We start from the raw sequence: 24,001 nt of genomic DNA, 5'->3' as shown, positions 1-24,001 counted from the left end.
GTCTAGATGCAAGACTTTCGTGGTGGTTTGTGTGATTTTCCTAGGGTGACGATTTCAAGAAAGTCATGGTAAACTATCATCGGGTTGGGTATCTGGGTTGTAGGATTGAACCTTGAATTAAGATTAGGAGAGATGAATTAATTAGGAGAATATATTATATCAGTTGGATGATATGTATAGAGAAGGGGTTCTGAGTTACGTTATTTATTTTTCAGGATGGACCCTGGTGGCAGTAGTGCCCACGCTAGTGGGAATGAGGGTGCTAGACCCTCAGGCACTGCGGTCGGTGATTCAAATGCAATTTTACACAGTGTGGCATAGCAAGTTATGGCCGAAATTGCCAGGAGTTCGAGGGAACATGGTGGTCCATCGGCAGGCCATGGTAGCTCAATCAAGAAATTCATTAAGATGAATCCTCTGACTTTTTCAGGGGGAACAGATCCTGCAGTCGCTGAAAACTAGGTGCAGGAGATCGAGAAAATATTTGCAGTGCTGCAGTGTTCAGTGGAGCATAGAGCGCTATTTGCAACCTACAGACTGACTGGAGAGGCTGAGAGGTGGTGGATGGCGGTGAAACTCTTGGAGCAGCAGAGGACGGTACCCGTGGAGATGATATGGGAGCGGTTTAAGGAGATATTCTTCGACAGGTATTTTTCAACTTTGTTTAGGGAAGCGAAGATTGAGGAGTTCCTGAATTTGAAGTAGGGACAGCAGACCATACAGTAGTATGCGTTGAGGTTCATCGAATTGTCTCGCTTTGCCCTGTACATTATACTAGATGAAGCAAAGAAGGTACGGCAGTTTGAGAGAGGCTTGTGGAGAGAAATATATAAGTAGGTATCGATATTGAAGTTGCATGATTTTGCTGAGGTGGTGGATAGAGCCACTATAGCAGAGATTGGAGAGCGGTTAGAGGCTGAGGAGCAGAGGCAGAAGAAGTGATCCGCACCGTCCGGTTCGCAGCAGGGAGTCGGCCGTGGTTCATGAAAGAGAGGTGGCTATTACAAAGATCGGAGGCAGGAGACCGGGAATCAGGGTTTCCAGGGTGTGCAACCATCTCCATCTTGCCCGTCTTGAGGGAAGAGACACCTAAGGGAGTGTCGTGCCAGGCGAGGTGTTTTCTACAGGTGTGAGGAACCAGGACATATGATGAGGGATTGTCAGGCTCAGATTGGTGCTGCTCCTGCTCCTAGACCTGCTTGAGGAGGCTACTAGGTGCCACGTGGAGGCTAGCAGCAGAATATGGCCCCAACCAGGGTTTTTGCTTTTACGCCGGGTGATGTTGAGATAGCTGGCGACGTGGTGATAGGTACGGTTAATATGCTTTCATTTAAAGTTACTGCATTTTTTGACTCTGGAGACACGCACTCGTTTGCATCTATAGAATGTGTTAAATTATGTGGGGCTAAAACACAGACATTAGATGTTGAATTATTAGTAGTTACACCAACCGGGTTAGCAATGAGATGTAGTAGGGTACTCCGGGGTTGTCCAGTTGATGTTCAGGGGAGGATTCTATCTATTGATTTGGTAGTGCTAGATATGCATGGGTTTGATATCATCTTCGACATGGATTGGCTGGCAGCTAATTCTACTGTTATAGATTTTCGTGCAAGAGAAGTGATATTCAGACCTTTGGGGAAATCAGAATTCAGATTTACAGGGTCACGAGTGCAGTCTCTACCTCAGATGATCTCTGCTATACAGGCGAGGAAACTACTCCATAATGGTTGTCAGGGATTTGTGGCCTTTGTGAAAGAAACAACAGGGAATGAAGTGAAGCTCACCAGTACGCCAGTAGTAAAGGAGTTTACTGATGTGTTTCCAGATGAATTACCGGGTTTGCCACCTGATTGTGAGATAGATTTTCCCATTGATCTACTTCCAGGTACAACTCTGATCTTTAAAGCACCGTACCGAATGACGCCAGCAGAGTTGGTAGAATTGAAAGATCAGTTGCAGGATTTCCTTGATAAGGGCTTCATACGACTTAGTGTATCTCCGTGAGGAGCTCTAGTGCTGTTTGTGAAGAAGAAAGACGGGTCTCTGAGGATGTGCATAGACTACAGGGATATTAATAAAGTAACCATTAAGAACAAGTATCCTCTACCCCGTATCGATGACTTATTCGATCAACTCCAGGATGCATGGGTATATTCTAAAATTGACCTCAGATCAGGCTACCATTAGGTAAAGGTGAGAGCAGAGGATGTATCGAAGACGACTTTCAAGACTAGGTATGGGCATTATGAATTCCTTGTTATGCCATTTGGTCTGATGAATGCTCTCGCGATATTTATGGATTTGATGAATAGGATTTTTCATCCATATTTAGATTAGTTTGTTGTTATTTTTATTGATGATGTACTGGTCTATTTGAGGAGCTATGAGAAGCACGAGATACATTTGAGGCAGGTTTTACAAATCTCAGAGAAAAGAAGTTGTATGCTAAGTTCAGTAAATGTGACTTCTTGCTCGAGAAAGTTGTGTTTTGGGACATGTTATCTCAAGAGATGGAATTTCTATGGATCCCAGTAAAATTGAGGCGGTAGTGAATTGGGCTAGACTAAGGAACTCCCAGAAGATTAGGAGTTTCTTGGGGTTAGCTGGATATTACCATCGTTTTTTTGATGGATTCTCAGCGTTATTAGGGCCTCTAACACAATTGACTAGGAAGAATTCTAGATTTGAATGGGATGACAGCTGTGAGCAGAGTTTTCGAGAATTGAAGCAGAGACTAGTCACAGCTCCGATACTGATCATCCCATCTTGGGGTGAGGGTTATACTATCTACAGTGACGTGTCCTGGAAGGGACTTGGCTGTGTATTGATGCAGCATGATAGGGTGGTGACGTATGCATCCGAAAGAATATGAGAAGAACTACCCTACCCATGATCTTGAATTGGTTGTAGTGGTACACATATTGAAGATTTGGAGGCACTACCTGTATGGCAAATAGTGTGAGATTTTCTCTGACCACAAGAGTTTAAAGTATTTCTTCACTCATAAGGAATTGAATATGAGACAGAGAAGGTGGTTAGAGTTGATTAAAGATTTTGATTGTACCATCAGTTATCACCTAGGAAAAGCAAATGTGGTAGCTGATGCGTTGAGTAGGAAATTTGCGAGACCAGCGATGACAGCTATGGAGATTCAACATCCGATCATAATGGATCTGAAGAGACTCGACATAAAGTTGGTAGAGAGTGATCCTCCATTATATATCACTAGTTTAGTGATACAACCTACTCTGCAGGAAAGAATTAAAGCTGCTCAGAAGGAAGACCCAGAATTAGAAGCGGTGATAGATAGAGTGCAGATTGGTCAGGGTAAGGAATTCTGCATTTCAGATGACGAAGCTTTACATTTTCGTTCTAGATTATGTGTTCCTGCTGATGCTGACATTAGGAAGACTATTTTGGAGGAGGCTCATAGATCTTTGTATATAGTTCATCCAGGCAGTACAAAAATGTATAGGGATCTGCGAGAGTTTTATTGGTGGAGTGTTACGAAGAGAGAGATTGTCGAGTATGTAGCCCGGTGCTTGACGTGCCAGCAGGTAAAAGTTGAGCACCAGAGGCTAGCAGGTCAATTGCAGTAGCTATTTATCCAAGAGTGGAAGTGGGATCATATATCCATGGATTTTGTTGCAGGGCTGCCATCGACATCGCATGGCCAGAATGCGATTTGGGTGATAGTAGATCAGTTGACTAAGACCGCCCATTTTCTCCTTATTAAGATCAGCTATCCCCTCAGCTGTTTGGCATAGATTTACGTCCAGGAGATAGTTTGTTCTCATAGAGTGCCCGTATCTATTGTGTCAGATCGAGACCCGCGTTTTACGTCATGTTCCTGGAGAAGTTTACAGGAAGCTGTAGGGTCTCAACTATCATTTAGTACGATATTCCATCCTCAGTCAGATGGGCAGACTGAAAGGACAATGCAGATGCTAGAATATATGCTCCGAGCATGTGTTTTAGATTTTGGGGGTAGTTGGACTCAGTTCATGCCACTGGTGGAATTCGCGTATAATAATAATTTTCAGACTAGCATTAGTATGACACCATTTGAGGCACTGTACCGTAGGAGATGTCGATCTCCTTTATTTTGGGATGAGATGGGTGAGGGGCGAGTTGTGGGACCAGAACTGGTGCAACAGGCATACGATAAGGTTCGGCTTATCAGGGATAAAATCAGTACAGCTCAGAGCCGACAGAAGAGTTATGTCGACAATCGCCGCAGGAATTTGAAGTTCGATGCGGGTGATCATGTATTTTTGAAGATAGCTCCGTTAAAAGGGGTTATATGGTTTGGTAGGAAGGGTAAACTTAGCACTAGGTTTATCGGTTCGTTTAAGATTTTAGACAAAGTGGGGCCGGTGGCCTACAGGCTAGCTTTGTCACCTACACTATCCAGGATGCACAACGTATTCCACGTATCTATGTTGAGGAACTATGACCCAGATCCTTCTCATATTATCAGTTATGGTGAATTATAGCTCAGTGATTTATAAGTTTATGAGGAGGTACCGGTGCAAATTCTGGACAGAAAGGAACAGGAACTACGTAATAAGAAGATTCCTTTAGTAAAGGTTCTGTGGAGGAATCACGCAATAGAAGAGGCTTCTTGGGAGCTCGAGGAGCAGATTAGACAAAAATACCTGCAACTATTCTAGGAAGTTTAGATGTAATTAGGAAATGTAAATAAATATGTAGTATTTCTTTTGCAGGTACATGTAATATTTTAGTTAATAAGTGGTAATTTAGTTTTGAGGGAAAATTTTCTTTTGTATATGTAATCTCCCAGAACTTGAAATGTAACCACGGTATTTCTACGCCATAAGTGAGGGTAAGTAATAAAATAAGTCGACCATTTTGTCTTCAAGGGATGACGAGTTATATGAATAGTAAATTTTAGGGACGAAATTTTATAAGGAGGGGAGAATGTAATGACCCAAGGAATAATGGTATTTAAAGAGAGAGGAAAATGAAAATAGTAACAAAAGGAGGCAGTCGACTTCATCCAAGAAATTTTTCTAGGCCTCGTCGACGAACACAGGGGTTTCGTCGATGAGGGTTCTTCAGGATCTCGTCGAAGAGGTCCTGTATCGTCAATGAGAAGATACCGAGAGGGGATATTTAGGAAGTCTAAAATTCATAGACGAAGGTGCAGGTTTGTTGATGAACTTTTTACAGGACTTGTCAACGAGGTGACGTGGCTCGTTGATGAATCCCGCAGTATAAATAGCCCGAACTTCATTTTAAGATTAATTTTCGGCGCAGAACTCTGTCTCTCTCCTCCCTTCAATTCCCCTCCCTTCCCTCTTCGATTTTGGGCCAGATTTCCACCAGTTTGAGGATCTGAAGCTACCACGACGCTCATTGGTGGAACTCCGTTAAAATTCGTCCCTGAGTTGAGGTAAGGCCTTTTATGCCAAATTTGATCTTTTCGCAGTTATAGGAAATGATACTTACATGAAAATATTGAAGTTTAATCCTGTGAGTTGTTGGTTTCAGGGTGTTACTCGGGGAACCCTGCGGGTGCAGAACGAGTAGGTTTTTAGGGGGTTTTCTTTTCAGTACCAGGTAAGGGAATAAACTAAAGCAGTTATTTTCCATGCAAATTATTATTATTTATCAGTAAATTAAATTTCAGAAAAGCATGTATTATATCAGTATATTACAAAGGAAATGCACATTTGGAAAAATACTGCTATTATGTTGAAATGTAAATATATGTGTGAGATGCCAGAAATTATAATTTTAGAATATAAATTATGGTTTTATACAGCAAATGTGTGGCATGAATATTACTTTACGTGAGAAGTATTATGATATGATTATGTTATGAATGAAGCATGTTTTCAAGAATATGAAATATTACAGTACAAAATGATGTTGAAAATACATGATAATTGATTTATTATTCAGAATGATATGTATGAGATATTCGGCGCAAGGTCGTGATTGATAGCTAGTGTGAGGCCGTATTTATTAAATATTCGGCCCGAGGCCGTATTTATGAAATGTTCGGCACAAGGCCGTATTTATGAAATTATAGAAAATGCTGTCAATCCATTTATGTTAAACGCTATATTATCATGCATTATATGTTATCAGAACCCGGATGTTAGTTTAGTTCAGTTTAGGAGCACGGTACCGTAGCTTATGGATCAGATATCTATGTTCAAATTGGTGCTAACCACCCCACGAGGGGGTGGGAGATGGATAGTCGATGTGGCTTTCAGTGTTGAGTTTTAGATGTCTACCTGGCAGTTCGGACTAGGGTGTGGCGGGCCCATCGTACTTACAGATATTTTTGACTCGGCAGTGGTCGGCCAGCCATTGTCAGGTCTCGCCTTCGGGCTGCACAATTCGTCATGGGGGGTAATACATGACATCAACTAGCTATTCATCCTGGGTATGTTTTCAGTATTATTAGCTATACCGGACAGTTATGATTAGTATGATTTATTAGAAATATGAAAGTATACTTTTTTGCAATTATTAAATGATGAATGATTTATGATATGAAGATTGTACTGTATATCTATATTATCATTAAGTATTCATGTTGCCACACAGTTGTATTTAATTTATTTTCCCTTACTGAGAAGTGTCTTACCTCCGAACATTAAATGATTTTCAGGAAACCCAGAGAGACCAGGGGGTCAGGGCCGCCATTGAGTGAGTTGAGCTTCCCTGCTAGAAGGGTAAGTGTTGATCTAGGATTAGGAGATTTTTGTTGTATGATCCTGGGTTTATTTTGATGTTATGAAGATTGTATATAAACACAATATTTTGGTGATGTAGTAGACTCTGGTGTTATGTAATTATTGGTTGATGAATGTGATTTACATTTATTGCTGCCTAGGTTCAACTGTGTATGACAGGTGTTCCCACTACCCACGGGTTCGGGTTGACTATTTTATTTATTATGTTTTATTATATGTTAAGATAAGCATGTCATTACATAATCTCCCTCTTCAGGCCCACGCTTGGAATACAACAAATATTCAATACAATTTTTGCGTACACGAAAATATGCTTCTCAATAGGCAGATATGTACCAATGACAATCAATCAAACGCACATCAACAATATAGGAATTGTAAACTCAATAATGTGATTATGTGCAGACAACACTCAGTATAATGTATAATCTCAAATATGCAGAAGAGTGTTCAAACAAGCTTTTCTTTGAAAACCAAGTATACCAAATCTCAATGTCGGATTAGGGTTTCAAAGATGTTAGCAATAATATTCAAACAAACTCAAAAGTATTTTCCCAATGTAGCAAGCACAAGAGTTGTTTTAATGAGCTTATAAAATATTTTGCACATGAAAATATTGCTTAAGGGATCTTGCAATATCAATGCAAAGACCCCAACGCCAATGAGTTTTCCCACACAAGATTTATTTGTTCAAATTAGTGGGAAAAACTCTAGCCTAACTCTCAAGATAAAAAACAACTAATACACACTTTAAATGAGAGTTATGAGCTATTTAGAATGGAGCACAAACAATTTAATTACTCTTACTAGGCTTGAATAATCAAGGAATGTGGAGTGGGAGTGTATTTGGGAGTAGTATGAGCAATATAGGATTGGAAAAATTTAGAAAGTTTTGGCTTAATGACTTTTGCTGATTGATTACGCGCTTAAATTGCGTAATTAGGTGCTTTAATTCATGCATTGGGAATCTTATTTTGTATTTAAATGCCTAATTAGTCTCAATATTTTAAAATTATGTTCTATTTATAATATTTGAGTTTTATTAAGTAATTTATAAAATTTTGGTATTTTTTCTTGTAGGGCAACTATCGGAAGCAAAAAAAACCAATGACACTTTTTAATCTATGTGTAACTCTCTCATCCAACCTCTGATTCAAATGATTCAGGATATCATAGAAAGATAAGAAAATGTTCTACAATTTTCATGTTTTGCATTTTGCGAAATAATGGATGCATCAAGACCGAAATCAGACGTGAAGTTAGCATACACCGTTTTATGGATTATTTCGACAATTATTTGTAATCTTGGCGTAACTTTCTCATCCGAGCTCCGATCGAGACGATTCAAAATTTTGGGAAAAGCTAAAAAAGAGCTCTACTTCTTTTGTGTTTTAAGCTTTGAGAGTTACGAACTATAAGAGGGTCAAAAGTGGGCTTGAAAGAGGAGGGCAGTTCATGTACCTTTGAAAAAAAAAAGAAAATAAAAAAAATCAAAAAATGAGATGTGACCTGGCCATGCAGCCGGGTCATCTCAGAAGGGTGAGGTGCTGGGTTTTTAGAAAGGAAAGACAAAAAATGGAAAGAAAAAAGAAAGGGAAGAAAAGCAAAGAAAGGAAAGCAAAAAGGAAAGGAAAGGGGAAAAGTCAAAAAGAGGAGGGTTTCCTTGGGAGAGAGGGGTGCGCAGGAAAGGAAGGGGGGGCAGCGTGCGCTGGGGGCTGGAGAGGAGGCTGCATCTTACAAAAAAAAAAAAAGAATTGATTTTTCTTGGGGGAGAAACACAAGGGAGGCCAAACCACATAAAGTTTCTTGGTAAAAATTATTTTTTGGGAGCTTTCTTGTGGTTTTCTTTTGGGGGTGCTTTGAACACACACAGCCAACAAAGAAGAGTTGGAAGCACGCAAAAAATAATATCTTTTCAGAATCGAAAGACGGCGAACAATGGCGGTGTTCGGGGTGTTCGTGATGTGCGACGGCGGTGCGGCGAGTGTTGATCTTTCCCGTCCGCTCCAAATTGAAGAAAATATGGTGAAATCTGTTATGTTGGATTTAATTTTCGGAATGAACTAAATTTTTGAATTCTAGGAAAACGATGTAGCCAGTTTCGAACTATGCTTGCTCTTTGATGCTAATCTGAAGTAGTTTTCATTAATGTTTGTTTGAGTTATTCTGTGCCTAATGCTTTTAATTAACTGGCCATTAATTAAATGATTGTAGTCTTGTGATTTGCTACCGAAAGGGGGGATTATAGGATAGATCTTGGATAATTCAGCATAGGTAAATATAGAGATTGAAAGACTTGTATGAACCTACGTAGCATTAAAAATTGAGGGTCTTACTGCGTTCTTGCGTTATTAATTTGTATACTCTTATGTTAAATAATAAACAAGAATAGGTTCTGATTGAGTATCGAAAGAGGCTTTTGGAAAAATTGGCGATTTGCTAACAAACAGAGAAAACGAAGTTGAATTAGCTAAATGAGTAAAGCATAATGAGAAACTAGGTGAAATCGGTTTCCTAGAAGTTTTCACCATCATCAATTTGACACGTGGTATCCAGTTTTAAATTCTCCTGAATAGTTTATTTAAAATAGCTTTGTTTAAATTTCGCAGTCTAAAATTATTAATTTTTCTAAATAAAATCAAGGTTAGTAAAATTTCGGTACTTGGTAAAATTAAGACATCAATCCCTGAGGACGATACTCTACACATCATTATATTATAAAACTACGATACTGTACACTTGTAGTTTGCACCGATCAAGTTTTTGGCGCCGTTGCCGGGGATTGAGTTTATCTTATTTTTGCCAATATCGATACAAAGTAATCTTGGTTTTAATTTAGAATTCTCTTTTTATATTTTTATTTCTTTATTTTCTTTATTTTATTATTTTTTTGTATTTCTGGTGTGTTTTTTTTTATGTTGGATGCGCAAGGCTAGAACACGTGACATTATTCCTTTTGATTCAGAGATTGAAAGAACGCTCAGAGCACTAAGGAAAAAGAGGGTATTAGCCATGGAGAACGGACAAGATAATGCGCAGCCACGCGCCTTGAAGGATTATGTGCGACCAGTTGTGAATGACAATTATTCGGGTATCAGACGCCAGCCCATTAGTGCCAACAACTTTGAGCTCAAACCTGCATTAATCAGCATGGTGAGGCAGGTCCAATTCAGTGGATCGCCACTTGATGATCCCAATATCCATCTGGCGATGTTTTTGGAGATTTGTGATACTGTGAAGATCAATGGTGTTACTGAAGACACCATTAGACTGAGATTATTCCTTTTCTCTTTGAGGGACAAAGCAAGAGGTTGGCTACAGTCACTACAACCTGGGAGTATTACTAGTTAGCAGTACATAGCAGAAAAATTTCTAGCTAAATTCTTTCCACCTGCAAAAACAGCTCAACTCAGGAGTGAGATTGGTCAATTCAAGCAGCATGATTTTGAATCACTCTATGAAGCATGGGAAAGGTATAAAGATTTGATTTGACGCTGCCCACAACATGGATTGCCGGAATGGTTGCAAATTCAGATGATCTATAATGGGTTAAATGGGAAAACGCGGACTTTAGTTGATGCTGCATTTGGGGGAACTTTGATGTCAAAGACACCTAAGGGTGCTACTGCTCTTTTGGAAGAAATGGCCTCAAATAACTATCAATGGCCAACTGAAAGAACTATGGCTAAGAAAGTTGTTGGAATTCATGAATTGGAGCCGTTTGCTGCACTTTCAGCTCAAGTCGCTTCTCTATCGCATCATATTTCATCTTTGACAACCCAGAGGATACCACAAGGTGCAGAATATGTGGCAGCTACAAGTAGGACAGATTCGAGTATTGGAGCGAGTCAAGAACAGGTTCAATACATCAATAATCGGAACTACAATTATCGTGGTGATCCTTTGCCACAATATTACCATTCAGGGCTTCGAAATCATGAGAATTTGTCTTACGGAAATACAAGGAATGTGCTGCAACCTCCTGTAGGATTTAAGAGTCATCAAGGTGAGAAGAAGATGTCACTTGAGGATGCCATGATATCTTTTGTTGAGGAGACAAAAGCAAGGTTTAAAAAGACAGATGCACGGCTAGACAACATTGAGACTCATTGCAACAATATGGGAGCCATTATGAAGAACCTTGAAATCCAAATTGGGCAACTGGCCACGACTATAAATACCCAATAGAGAGGAACTTTTCCTAGCAACACAGAAGTGAATCCTAAGGAACAATGCAACGTCATCACACTTAGGAGTGGAAGAGAAATTGATAAATCACCAGCAAAGGAAACCATGTCCACACTTACACTTGAAAAGAATGGCCGAAGCAAGAATAAAGGGGAAGAAGAGGAGATTGTGGATGATACACCAAGAGAGACAGACATGCTTCCAATAATTTCATTTCCTGACAATCCTCCTATTCTCTCTACTCCACTTCCTTATCCTCAACGCTTTCAAAAGCAAAAATTAGATAAGCAATTTTCTAAATTTTTGGATATTTTTAAGAAAATTCATATAAATATTCCTTTTGCAGATGCCTTGGAACAAATGCCAAACTATGTCAAATTCCTAAAGGAGATCATTTCAAAGAAAAGAAAGTTGGAGGAGTTCGAAACAGTGAGGCTTACCGAGGAGTGTAGTGCTATTCTTCAAAAGAAATTGCCTCAAAAATTAAAAGATCCAGGGAGTTTTACTTTGTCTTGCACTATTGGAAATTTATTTTTTGATAAAGTTTTATGTGATCTTGGTGCTAGTATTAATCTTATGCCACTTTCTGTTTGCAGGAAATTGAGACTTGGAGAGATGAAACAAACAACCGTTTCATTGCAACTAGCAGACCGATCCATCAAGTATCCACGTGGAATCATAGAAGATGTATTGGTAAAAGTGGATAAATTTATTTTTCCTGCTGATTTTGTGGTGTTAGATATGGAGGAAGACCAAGAAGTCTCGCTAATTCTTGGCCAACCATTGTTGGCCACTGGAAAGGCTTTAATTGATGTTCAAAAGGGTGAGTTAATATTGAGAGTGGATAAGGAAGAGGTTATGTTCAACATCTATCAAGACATGAGATTCCTAGAAGATCCAAGCACTTGCTTTCGGGTAGATGTCATTCAGCAAGGTGTAGAAAAAGTCTTTCAAAAAGATGTACAAGTTGATCACCTAGAATGATCCTTGTAGCAGATTACAACATAGCAGCGTGTGGGGAGGCTAGAACCTATGGTAGCAAGGACGGATTCTGTAATCTCTAAAGGAAAGATGCAACAACCTATATCTCTACAGTTGAAACAATTCCCTAAGCATCTTCGCTATACATTTTCAGGTGATGCGTATGAAAATGCAAAAATCTACAAAGAGTAGACGAAGAAGTGGCTTGAAAAACAGATTCTTAGGTGTGAGTTTGCTCCAGGACAACAGGTTCTACTCTTCAACTCACGATTAAAACTCTTCCCAGGGAATATATTCAGAGTTAATGGTAAGAGATTGAAGCACTATTATGGAGAACAAATGGAGAGGAACTGTGCATTTATTCCTCTTGGTGATCCTGGTTGATGAAGATTGAAATGTCTGACTGGAGACGTTAAAACAAGCGCTTATGGGAGGCAACCCAAAGAGTTTTTATTTTGTTTATTTCCTTTATCTTTATTATTTATTTATTTATCTATGCACTTTTGAATAATTTAGATTTTCGATGCAGGTTTATTTGGCATGAGTACAGAGCTGAAAATTAAACTCCTCGACGGATTCACCAATAAGTCAAGGAAGTTTCTTTCTTTTCTTCAATCCTTCTCATTTTTGATTAACATTGAAAAAAAAAAAGTGTGAATATGGATGATTAGGCCATGCGTGACACTACTTATGCCCTTCATATACTTGCATATAACCTAGGAGTACATACTTGGGTCATTTATGTGTGGTTCCTATTTATATGGCTAAACTAGGAATCGTAACTCATTGAAAGTTGATTGGTAGTGCAATTGTGTTAATCTGGCTTTATAAACTCTTGTATCTACATGGTATCTCTTGAGGCTAAAAAATACACGTTCACGTGACTTGTAGCACTTAGGGTTCCTTGTGAACACTGAGAGAGCGCCCATGGAGACTTTGACACCTTGTGAGGTACTGTTGAGCCATTTATTGCTCTTTTGAGTTTTGGCGTCAACTTAGAGTTCATGAAACTCAACTTTCCCTATTTTTTTCTGGATACTCTTTGTACACTAGTCTTGGTTTTGAATTGTTAGCCTAGAGGTGACATCTAGTGGGGAGATAAAAACTTAGGTCTTGTAGCCTACTCAAGATGTGAAGGCTGAACCACCCCTAGAAATAGACTTATTTCATGGACTCTTGTTCGAGCTTAACGCACATGCGTGGTATGAAAACAATAAAAGAAGTGTTATGATTGTCCTAATTGACCATGAAAAGAAAGAAATTGAAAAATGAGCAAAAGAAAGAAAAAGAGAAATAGAAATACCCTAGAAGAGGTGAAAGATTAATACCTGCTCCACACAACTACAACAAAAGTCAGGGACAAGACGCATGTTATCCACATATGAAGACTCTTCACCAGCCTAATGCCTCAGATGTATTCACACCTAGTTTGTGAATAAGTTGATCTAGGGTGGTCTCGGTTGGACATGGCAAGTAGGTGAGAAGATGCTAGGGTGAAGGACCCGACACCTCCTAAATAGGCTTGATCCTTTTCAGACTAGTCCACTCCATACATTTAGTGTTTGTTCCTTGCAGTATGTGGGATGTTTGATCATGACACTCCTCCTTACATACGATGAGTGAACCCATCCTTTTTGAGTGTTTTTGAGAGTATACCAGTTAGGCCGAGTCAAAGCGACAGTTCTTTAGGTGTCCACGGATATCCTGGGTGTAACGAGTCACACACATTACACGTGCTTCAAGATTTTGCCTATTTATACTTGAATTTATATGGCTACATTAACTCTGAACTGTGCTCGTTGGTTAATTTTACGTGAGTTTACTGTTCTTAATGGCTATATAATGATGAGATTTGCATGAATGACTTACTTCGAAGTTGCGTGAATTGGGTATGAATGAGTTTGTGTGTAATTTGGTGATATTCCTGTATGTGAAAGGGTATGGTTGTGTTGCCTGAGTATTCATTCATTGAAATTGGTATGACACCACCCTGAATTGCATTCACGTTATTTGCTAGGGACTGGCAAAACTTTAGTTGGGGGGTGTGATTACGCGCTTAAATTGCGTAATTAGGTGCTTTAATTCATGCATTGGGAATCTTATTTTGTATTTAAATGCCTAATTAGTCTCAATATTTTAACATTATGTTCTATTTATAATATTTGAGTTTTATTAAGTAATTTATGAAATTTTGGTATTTTTTCTTGTAGGGCAACTATCGGAAGCAAAAAAAACCAACGACACTTTTTAATCTATGTGTAACTCTCTCATCCAACCTCCGATTCAAATAATTCAGGATGCCATAGAAAGATAAGAAAATGTTCTACAATTTTCATGTTTTGCATTTTGCGAAATAATGGATGCATCAAGACCGAAATCAGACATGAAGTTAGCATACGCCGTTTTATGGATTATTTCGACAATTCTTTGTAATCTTGGCGTAACTTTCTCATCCGAACTCCGATCGAGACGATTCAAAATTCTGGGAAAATCTGAAAAAGAGCTCTATAACTTTTGTGTTTTAATATTTGAGAGTTACGAGCTATAAGAGGGTCGAAAGTGGGCTTGAAAGAGAAGGGCAGTTCATGTACCTTTGAAAAAAAAAATAAAAAAAATAAAAAAATGAGCATGGCCGGGTCATCTCAGAAGGGTGAGGTGCTGGGTTTTTAGAAAGGAAAGACAAAAAATGGAAAGACAAAAGAAAGGGAAGAAAAGCAAAGAAAGGAAAGCAAAAAGGAAAGGAAAGGGGAAAAGTCAAAAAGAGGAGGGTTTCCTTGGGAGAGAGGGGTGCGCAGGAAAGGAAGGGGGGGCAGCGTGCGCTGGGGGCTGGAGAGGAGGCTGCATCTTACAAAAAAAAAAAAGAATTGATTTTTCTTGGGGGAGAAACACAAGGGAGGCCAACCACATAAAGTTTCTTGGGAAAAATTATTTTTTGGGAGCTTTCTTGTGGTTTTCTTTTGGGGGTGCTGTGAAGATACACACATAGCTAGCAAAGGAGAGTTGGAAGCACACAAAAAATAATATCTTTTCAAAATCGGAAGGTGGCGAACAACGGCGGTGTTCGGGGTGTTCGTGACCCGCGACGGCGGTGCGGCGAGTGTTGATCTTTCCCGTACACTCCAAATTGAAGAAAATATGGTGAAATCTGTTATGTTGGATTTAATTTTCGGAATGAATTAAATTTTTGAATTCTAGGAAAACGATGTAGCCAGTTTCGAACTATGCTTGCTCTTTGATGCTAATCTGAAGTAGTTTTCATTAATGTTTGTTTGAGTTATTCTGTGCCTAATGCTTTTAATTACTAATCCCCTCCTTAATCAAGACAAATGAATGAGTATATATAGAAAAGAGGGAAAATTAGCTATTGGGGACGTGTTGGTAATTTTCAAAATTATTTTAATTATGTTTAAAACATTAACCCATGATTTACCCTTAATTACCTATGGTAAATTTAAGCCAACCCGAGACTTTTGGTCGACCGAGCCCAAGGTTCGGTCGCTTGAACAAACACAATGGAAAAAGTAGGTTTTCCACGTTCGGGTGGCTGAACCAGGCGATTTTACAAACCACTCAAGGTTCGGTTGCCTGTTCTTGAGTTCGATAACCCGAACTCCTCAGTTCGGTAGCCCGAAGCAATGTTAAACGTTAATGTTTGGTAGCCCGAACTGTTGGGAAAAGTTCGAATAGCATTTCAGTCGATCGAGGAAGATGTGCTCTTTTGAGTTCGGTTGCCCAAAGTTCAAGTCAACATGCTGAAATTTCCACGGTTCGATTGACTGAGGCAAATATACTTGCCAAGTTCGGTCGCTCGAATCCTCATGGTTTTTGGGCTAAGGTCCTATATTCATGTGCATTCAAGTGTGAGGTCTTAAGGGCCATTCTAGGGTCATTTGAGATTACAATTACCTATATGCATGACATGCAGAGATTAGTATAGACCCATTTGAAATTAAATTAATGTGATCTAGTTAGTATGATCTTGCATACAAACTTGAAATTCATCAAATACAAAGAGTATTTGTCATTATCAAAACCGAAAATGACCTATAAGGTCAACAATATGTCAATATCTAACAACCACAATAGGGTTTCAAAGATTTTCAACTAGAGTAATCGAAATATCTCTAAAAGGATTTTCACAAAATTCTAGCACAAGAGTATTTGAAAAATAAGCTTGTGAAAATATTTTTTGCACAATCAAAATACAAGCTTTATGAGTCTTGCAACCCAAGTGCCAAGACTCACAAGCTACAAAGTTCTCTCCACACAAAGATTATTAATAAAACCGGGTGGAAACTTTAGGGCTAAACTCTCAATCAAAAATCAAACACACAATCGCAACAATGAGAGTTATAGCAAGTGGGAAGTTTAGAATGCCTCACAATACTTAACTCAATAAGATTTTTCAAATGAATGAGCAAAGGATGAGTATTTGGCTTTGAGTATAAAGAAGGGCTCTCAAAAAATTCAAGGGAATTTTTCCTAATCAAAATCACTAATCCTTTTTAATTTGTGCAAATGAACATATATACAGGCACACTCAAAAATATTACTGTTGGGACACAAGGATAATTATTAAAATTATTCTAAATGTGTTTAATAAAATTAATCATTTTTAACCCCAATTAACTGCGGTAAAAATTGGGTCAACCCGAGAGTTTCAATTAATGGAGCCCTAGGTTCGGTCGCTCGAACAAACACATGAGAAAAAGGCAATTTTGAACTTTGGGTGCCTGAAAAATGGTTCGGGTGGCAAAACAGGGCGATTTTCCAAACTGTCCGAGGTTCAGTCACCCAGACTTAAGTTCGGTCTGCCAAATTTACACTTTCGGTCGCCCGAGCTCAAAATGAACTTGAAGTTTGGGCGCCCGATGACGCTGGAAAAAGTTAAGAATTGGGTTCGGTCAATTGTGGACGTTTAGTTCAAAAAGGTTCGGTCACCCGAGTCACAGTCAACATTTTGAATTTTCACCTGCTCGGTCGACCAGGGCATTTTCAATGCACAAGTTTAGTCGCCCGAAGCCCTTTCAAACTTGAGATTTGGTTTAGTTTTTGGTCCTAAGTTACCTCGGTTAGCATATATATTATTTGTAAGAATATGAGGATTTTTCCTTAGTGATTGTGCAAGGACTTAGGGTCTATCTAAGGAATTTTTACTTAGTACCAAAAATCTGGTGTCGATCGACTGAAGGGTGATTCCTAAGGTCAATCTATGGTCTTGAACTTATAGTCCCTACCATGCATAACATGCATTAATTATTACAGATCATTGGAATTTAAATAATATTACAAACCCAAATTAAAAAATACAAAGAAATTAAACACTTTGGGTCTTCTTTTTCTTCAAGTCAATATGTGTCGCCATATGATTTCGCCAATATGATCTTGTACAGAAACTTGGACAAAATTAAGTACCTTATATTTGTCATTATAAAAAACGAGATAGGACTTAAAAAGTCAATAGAAGGATTCCAAAAAATCCACCATAACACTCACCACTTCCTAGTTCACTATTATATACAATAAGAATCCAATGTGTCCACACAATTAAGAGAACCTCAATAGTTTTTTAGCTGTCTAACTTGCCCAAATTGTCTTCAACTCCTTTAGAAAATTTGATTGAGTTTCAACCCTGACCTAAATTGGTAGCATCACATTAGTTCCTTCGATCAAACTATCACCCTGATATCTTTTCTGGTTTTCAGATTACAACTGTACTTCTATAAATTCCTCCTTGTGCACCACTATTGAGCTGTCCATTGGGCGATTTGGGGCTATTTAAAATTTTGGCAAAGTAGTGTGTACGCTTAAATGAATGTAACAGAATGTGGCAAGATATTTAACAATATTAAATTTACAACAACAAGGACTCAAATAATATACAAGAGAAGAACAGACAGAACATGTGAGGAAGGATGAAACTCCTATCCTAACCCAAGTGGATTTATTGCCTATAGGTTTTCTCCAAGGTTCTATCCTAAGGGAGGATACTGGAGTCTGATATGTGTGGTTCAAACTCTATTACCTATCAACAGTAGGTTCCCAGAATGTCCCCTATCCTTATCCAATGGGCTTGGACAAAGTATAAATTAAGCGGGGTGATTCACGTGCTCCCGAAGACCTTTGTTTCATAGAAGCTAACGCTACTATTCCCCTATCTATTCCTAAAAGGGTAAAGCCCATGTATAAGCCTTGTGAAAGTGTGTATGCTTACATAAATTTAAAACTTTATCCCTTTATTCCAACACATCATCACGCCCTGTACATACTTATCCATTCGTCTGCAACATACATATGAAAGTTATATACATAGGTAAAGTATTCACAAGTACACCACAATCATTCATATTTATAAATAAAATATAATGGACTAACCAACATATTCATTAAATTCATATTTGGGATAATCCATAATTAATAATGACTTAACTCTCTAAGTTCCCAACAAAGTCGCCAAGATGTCGCAATGTCTCGAAGAAGGGTCCGGAATGGCGAGGGGTGATAATATTAAAGTTTCAATAGAGTTGCCACTAACTTGTTATTTACCTAGGTGCAGTTTGTTTACCTAATTACTACTCGTTGATTGGTCTCTAGACTAATCCTGAGGCCAAAGAACTAGTAGTCTTGATTTGCTTTTCTTAGAGTTGGGATCAGGGGTATATTTATGCGAGGGAAAGATACTAGTACCCCCTACACACCCATTCTACAAATGGCACCTAATTAACTTTGTGTTATCCCTAAATTGAATCTAATGGTTTTAATTAACTCCTTAATAAATAAATAAATTTTAAAATTTTAAAATAAAATATGAAATAATGTGTGATTTATGGATTTCTAATAAAAAATCCGAAGGAGAGGATCTTATTATATAATCTTCCCTCAAAATTAATATAGGTGAGGTCTAAAATATTTTTCTACTCTTTATTTAATCATTAGGATGCACACACATAAAATTCAATATACACAAATATTTAAACATGAGATAATTAAACAAATTCATAATCAAACAAAAAATCTTTAAAACATTCCCAAAATTTTTCAAGAAATTTTCTATTTTTTTTAGCATTTTCCTGCAATTTTATGAGATTTTTTTTTTCTCATTTTATTTATTTTTGCTATTTTATTTTATATTTTTTAATTATCTGAATAAAAAATAACTATAATATTTCTTTCTCTATTTTTTTTATTTTTAAATAAATTCCCTATTTTTTTACTATTTTTTTAATTTTAAAAATTAATTTTTAAATTTGAAAATAAAGCGGGCAATTTGGGATGGGTCAGATCGGTTTAACCGGTCTGAATTGATGTCAACGATTAACCAGGTTGACTCAGTTTGGAATGGGCTTGCCACATGTTAGCCAACGATGGCGATACGCGGCGCAAGTTTTTATTTTATTTTTAAATTTTTTATTATTTTTGATTTATTGTAGTAGGGTGGTGTCAACATGACCTCACCCACCACATGGAAAAACATGATGGACGCTAAGAATTTAATACAGATTGTTGGTGTAGCAGTGATTTGATCATTTAGAGAAAACACACATTAGATGACCAAGATTGCGCCACATCACTCCTAAACTTGCGGTTTTTGTTGTGCCACGTGTTACCATCCATATGGTGACATGTGGCCCACTAATTTTTTTCTTTTTGAAAAATCATATGACTTTTTTCTTCTTTTTTCTTTTCCTTTTCTTCTCCTGAACCTTCTATTATCCCCCTCTCTCTTCTCTATGCATCTCTCTCTTGTTCTTTAGTTTTCCATTTTCTAACCTCTCTCTCTTTCTTTGATACTACTCTCTCTCTTTTCAATTTTGCATCTTATTATTATTATTATTATTATTATTATTATTATTATTATTATTATTATTTCGTTATTTTTTCAGATTTAAATGAAGCAAAAAGATAGAGACAATTTCTTCAAGTATGGATCTAAAACCCACATGTGAGTTTTTCCTTTTATTTTAATTTTTTATTTCAATTTTTATCTTTGATTCTTTGAATTTTCTTTAAATTTTTCCTCATAAATTTTCTCATGAACCAAACACAATTTAGGGTTATTTAAGTTTAGGTTGATATGGTTGGGTTACATTTGATTTGGGTTGGATTGGGCTTTTGCCTGGGTAAATTGGTAGCTTGGGCTTAGGATAGGGATGAGCCCAATTGGGCTTTGCACTGGGTTGGATTTAATTGGGCTTGGTTCTAATAATTGGGCTTATAGGTTGACTTGAGTCTAGTTAATCAGTTAAAGGACTTGCTGAATAGCCCTAAGATCCTTCTGTAGTGCATACGAATAACAATATATATATATATATATATATATATATATATATTATCATGCAAGCCCTAACTACATGATTAGGATTATACCTGCGAGATTTGTCTGGTTTGATCCTGAATCTGCAAGTACAAAAATGAGCTCTTGAAAATGACTAGGAATCTTCTACTGTATTCCTTGAACACGCCTTGCACTTGAGAGAGTGGGCTCGTAAGTGGCTGCTAGGGTTTTCTTCTCTCACGAAAAAATGTCTACCTCTGTGAGAGTTCGCTCATCTCACCCTAGTTGCTAAATGGAGCGTGTGTAAATAGGCTACAATAGGGACCTCTGGGAAAATATGACTAGGGCTTCCCACGTAATTAAGAATTCCTAATCTGACCCAAATTCATCCTTAATTACGTTAATTATAATTCATAGCACTAAAGAACTATAATTGCACTCCCTGTCATATTCGAAATTAAATTTCGAGCTGTTATTATTAAATTCTTATTTATCTCCCCACGTAAAGATTACAGATACCCATCTATTAAATTAAATTACTGAAAATTTAATTAATTGACATATTAATTCCTTGAGACCTTCCACTTAACTTATTTGATGTGTCGGATTCAAAATTCACTTGTAGGGTTTGACACAATCAAAACATATAAGCTTCCTCAAGGGGGTATCATCAATCCCGATACTAGGACATGGATTCCATCAATAATTAATGTTCACCATACACATAATGTCATCACCCAAATCACTGAGCTTTTTTAACCTATAAAGAATCTCACTCTTCTATGAATCAAAGTAATAAATACTATATGCATGTGTCCAATAATCACATCAGGATTAAGAGCAGCACTCATAATAATCATAAGGTATTAATTTTTTTATATAGTCAATATAAAAAAAATTTCCCCAAGACGATCATGTTCAATACACACAAAAGTGTACTAGCACAAGGAGTTGGAATTGTACCATTCCCAATAGTCAAAATAGACCTATTAAAACCTTTTGTTATAGTCCTGCCAATGGTTTGTCCAATTTCATTTAATATTGTGAACAATAAACTTATATTTTATAAGAACTGATGATCTAATTTTCTGTGTATAAGTCGTACTCTACACATTAGATCACCTACAATATAGAATAAAATACACACATGCATAATTGTTAAATAAATAATGTCAGCCAAACATTGCTCACAAAGGATTCTCATTAAAATGGAATAACTAAAGTTATTAATAAATACTAAAACCAATTACATAAAGCATGTCTTTCAGTATAAATCCCTAACAATCTCCCACTTAGACTCAAAGTCATGATGCCATACATCTCACTCCCATTCCCTCTACATGACTATCAAAAGTCCTTGCTAGTAAGCTCTTTGTAAACAAGTCTGCCAGGTTGCTTGTCGATGCAATCCTGGTCACCATCACATCACCTTTACGCATGATATCTTGTATCAGGTGATACTTATGCTCGGTGTGTTTTGCCCTCTTGTGGGTCTTGGGTTCCTTTGAGTTAACAATCGCCCCACTCTTATCACAGTAAAGTGTAATAGGCGATTATACGGAAGACACCACTCCTAGATCCAATGGCCTCCTTGGTTGCCTCAGAGGCTGCCACATATTCGGCCTCCATAGCGGAATCAGCAACACATGATTTTTTGATACTCCTCTAACTAATGGCTCCACCTCCTAGGGTAAACACATTTCCCGAGATTGATTTTCTAGTATCCTTATCTGATTGAAAATATGATTTGTGTACCGAATGGGTACTAGACTATCTGCCTGATAAACCAACATACAATCCTTTTCAAGTACTTGATTATATGTTTTACCGCAGTCCAGTGTTCCCGCCCTAGGTTAGAATGATATTTACTAACCATACCTATGGCAAAATAGTTGTCACGTCTAGTGCAAAGCATAACATACATGAGGCTTCCTACTGCTGATGCATAAGGAACTGCCTTCATGTTCTCTATCTCAATCGGTGTTTTAGGACACTAATCCTTGGATAGAGATATTCCATGTCTAAAAGCTAGTAACCCTTTCTTGGAATCCTACATGCTAAAACGGGCAAAAATCATATTGACATAAGTAGCTTGTGATAAGCCTAACATCCTTTGCTTGCGATCTCGCAAAAGCTTAATCCCAAGGATGTGACCGGCTTCTCCCAAGCCCTTCATGTCAAACTATCCAGATAACCATACCTTAACCAAAGATAATACCCCCACATTGTTTCCGATGATTAACATATCATCCACATATTACACAAAGAATACCACCACGTTTCCATCATGCTTTTTATATACACATGACTCATCAGGGCATTGATAAAAGCCATAAGATTTAATGGCTTAATCAAAATGGATGTTCCAAGACCTAGATGCCTGCGTCCATAAATGGACTTCTTAAGCTTGCACAACATGTGTTGTAAGCCTACTGCTGCAAAACCATCTGGTTGCACCATATAGATGCACTCATCAAGACTTCCATTAAGGAAAGCTGTCTTGGCATCCATTTGCAAAATTTCATAATCGAAATGAGCTGCAATGGATAAGAGAATCTGGATAGACTTTAGCATGGCTACCGGAGAGAAAGTTTCCTCATAGTCGATTCCCTCTTTCTGAGTAAACCCTTTCGCAACAAGCCTAGCCTTGAAGGTTTCCACCCTCACATCTGCTCCTCTCTTCTTCTTATAGATCCACTTGCATCTGGTGGGTTTTATCCCTTTGGGTGGCTCTACAAGATCCCAGACTTGATTAGAGTACATGGAATCCATCTCTGATTTCATAGCCTTCTGCTAGAGTTCTACATCTTTATCTTGAAGTGCTTCACAGTAGTTTTCGGGTTTGATATCTAGTTCATTAGGGACCATTTCATAAGACTCTCCCAAGAACATAAATCGATCAGGCTAGTGTACAACCCTCCCACTACAACGAGGCGTGTTTTGCTATGTTGATCCTGATCCTTGTGCACCATCATTCTGCCCTAGTTGTACAATCGGCATATTGATGGTAGCTGCATGTGATGGGTCAGACTCAGCTTGAGTTACAACATTCCTCCATCTATGATGAGGCAATGGGATGTTAATAATTCTGTCTTGTGGTGGTTCTTCTTGCACTCGTGGCATAGCTAGTATATCTCCTCTCAACTCTTCTAGAACAATCCTACATCTGGGTTTGTGGTTCATTACATAGTCCTCTTCTAAGAATCGAGCATTGGTGGTAACAATGACCTTTTGATCCTTAGGAAAATAAAATAAACCACCTTTCATTCCTCTAGGGTAGCTAACAAATAAACAGACATCTGTCCTTGATTCAAACTTATCGGTTTTCCCTTTTAGTATGTGTGTTGGACTGCCCCATATCCGAGCATTCCGTAGACTAGGTTTGCGCGCAGTCCACAATTATGTGGGTGTAGTAGGTACTAAATTAGATGGAACCAAGTTCAGAGTATAGGCTGCTATTTCTAGTGCATGCCTCCAAAATGAATTAGGCAAATCTGAATAACTCATCATAGATATGACCATGTCCATAAAAGTCTTATTCCTTCTTTCTGCTATACCATTCTGTTGTGGCATACTAGGTGCAGACAACTGAGATTCAATTCCCTCCTCTGATAAATAATCCAAAAATTCTCATAAGAGATACTTGCCACCACGATCAAATCGTAGTGTCTTGATACATTTACCTTGACACTTCTCCGTTTCTGCCTTAAATATCTTGAATTTTTCTAAGCATTCAGACTTATGGTTCATCAAATAAATATAGCCATACCTTAAGTAATCATCAATGAAAGTAACAAAATACTCAAAGCCACCTCTAGCTCGG

General features: G+C 37.9%; 1 non-coding gene across 1 annotated transcript; it reads right to left on the bottom strand.

Annotated features, from left to right (window-relative positions):
- Positions 1-10,139: 10,139 nt before the first annotated feature.
- On the bottom strand, positions 10,140-10,246 carry LOC131150067 (small nucleolar RNA R71). Its single transcript, XR_009135452.1, has one exon. It is a non-coding gene; the product is annotated as a small nucleolar RNA R71 (small nucleolar RNA).
- Between the last annotated feature and the right edge of the window lie 13,755 nt (positions 10,247-24,001).

This window comes from Malania oleifera, chromosome 2, assembly GCF_029873635.1.
Source record: "Malania oleifera isolate guangnan ecotype guangnan chromosome 2, ASM2987363v1, whole genome shotgun sequence".
In the NCBI taxonomy this organism is placed as follows: domain Eukaryota; kingdom Viridiplantae; phylum Streptophyta; class Magnoliopsida; order Santalales; family Ximeniaceae; genus Malania; species Malania oleifera.
The sequence above is the reverse complement of the archived record's forward strand: the minus strand, read 5'-3'. Positions and strand labels throughout refer to the sequence as shown.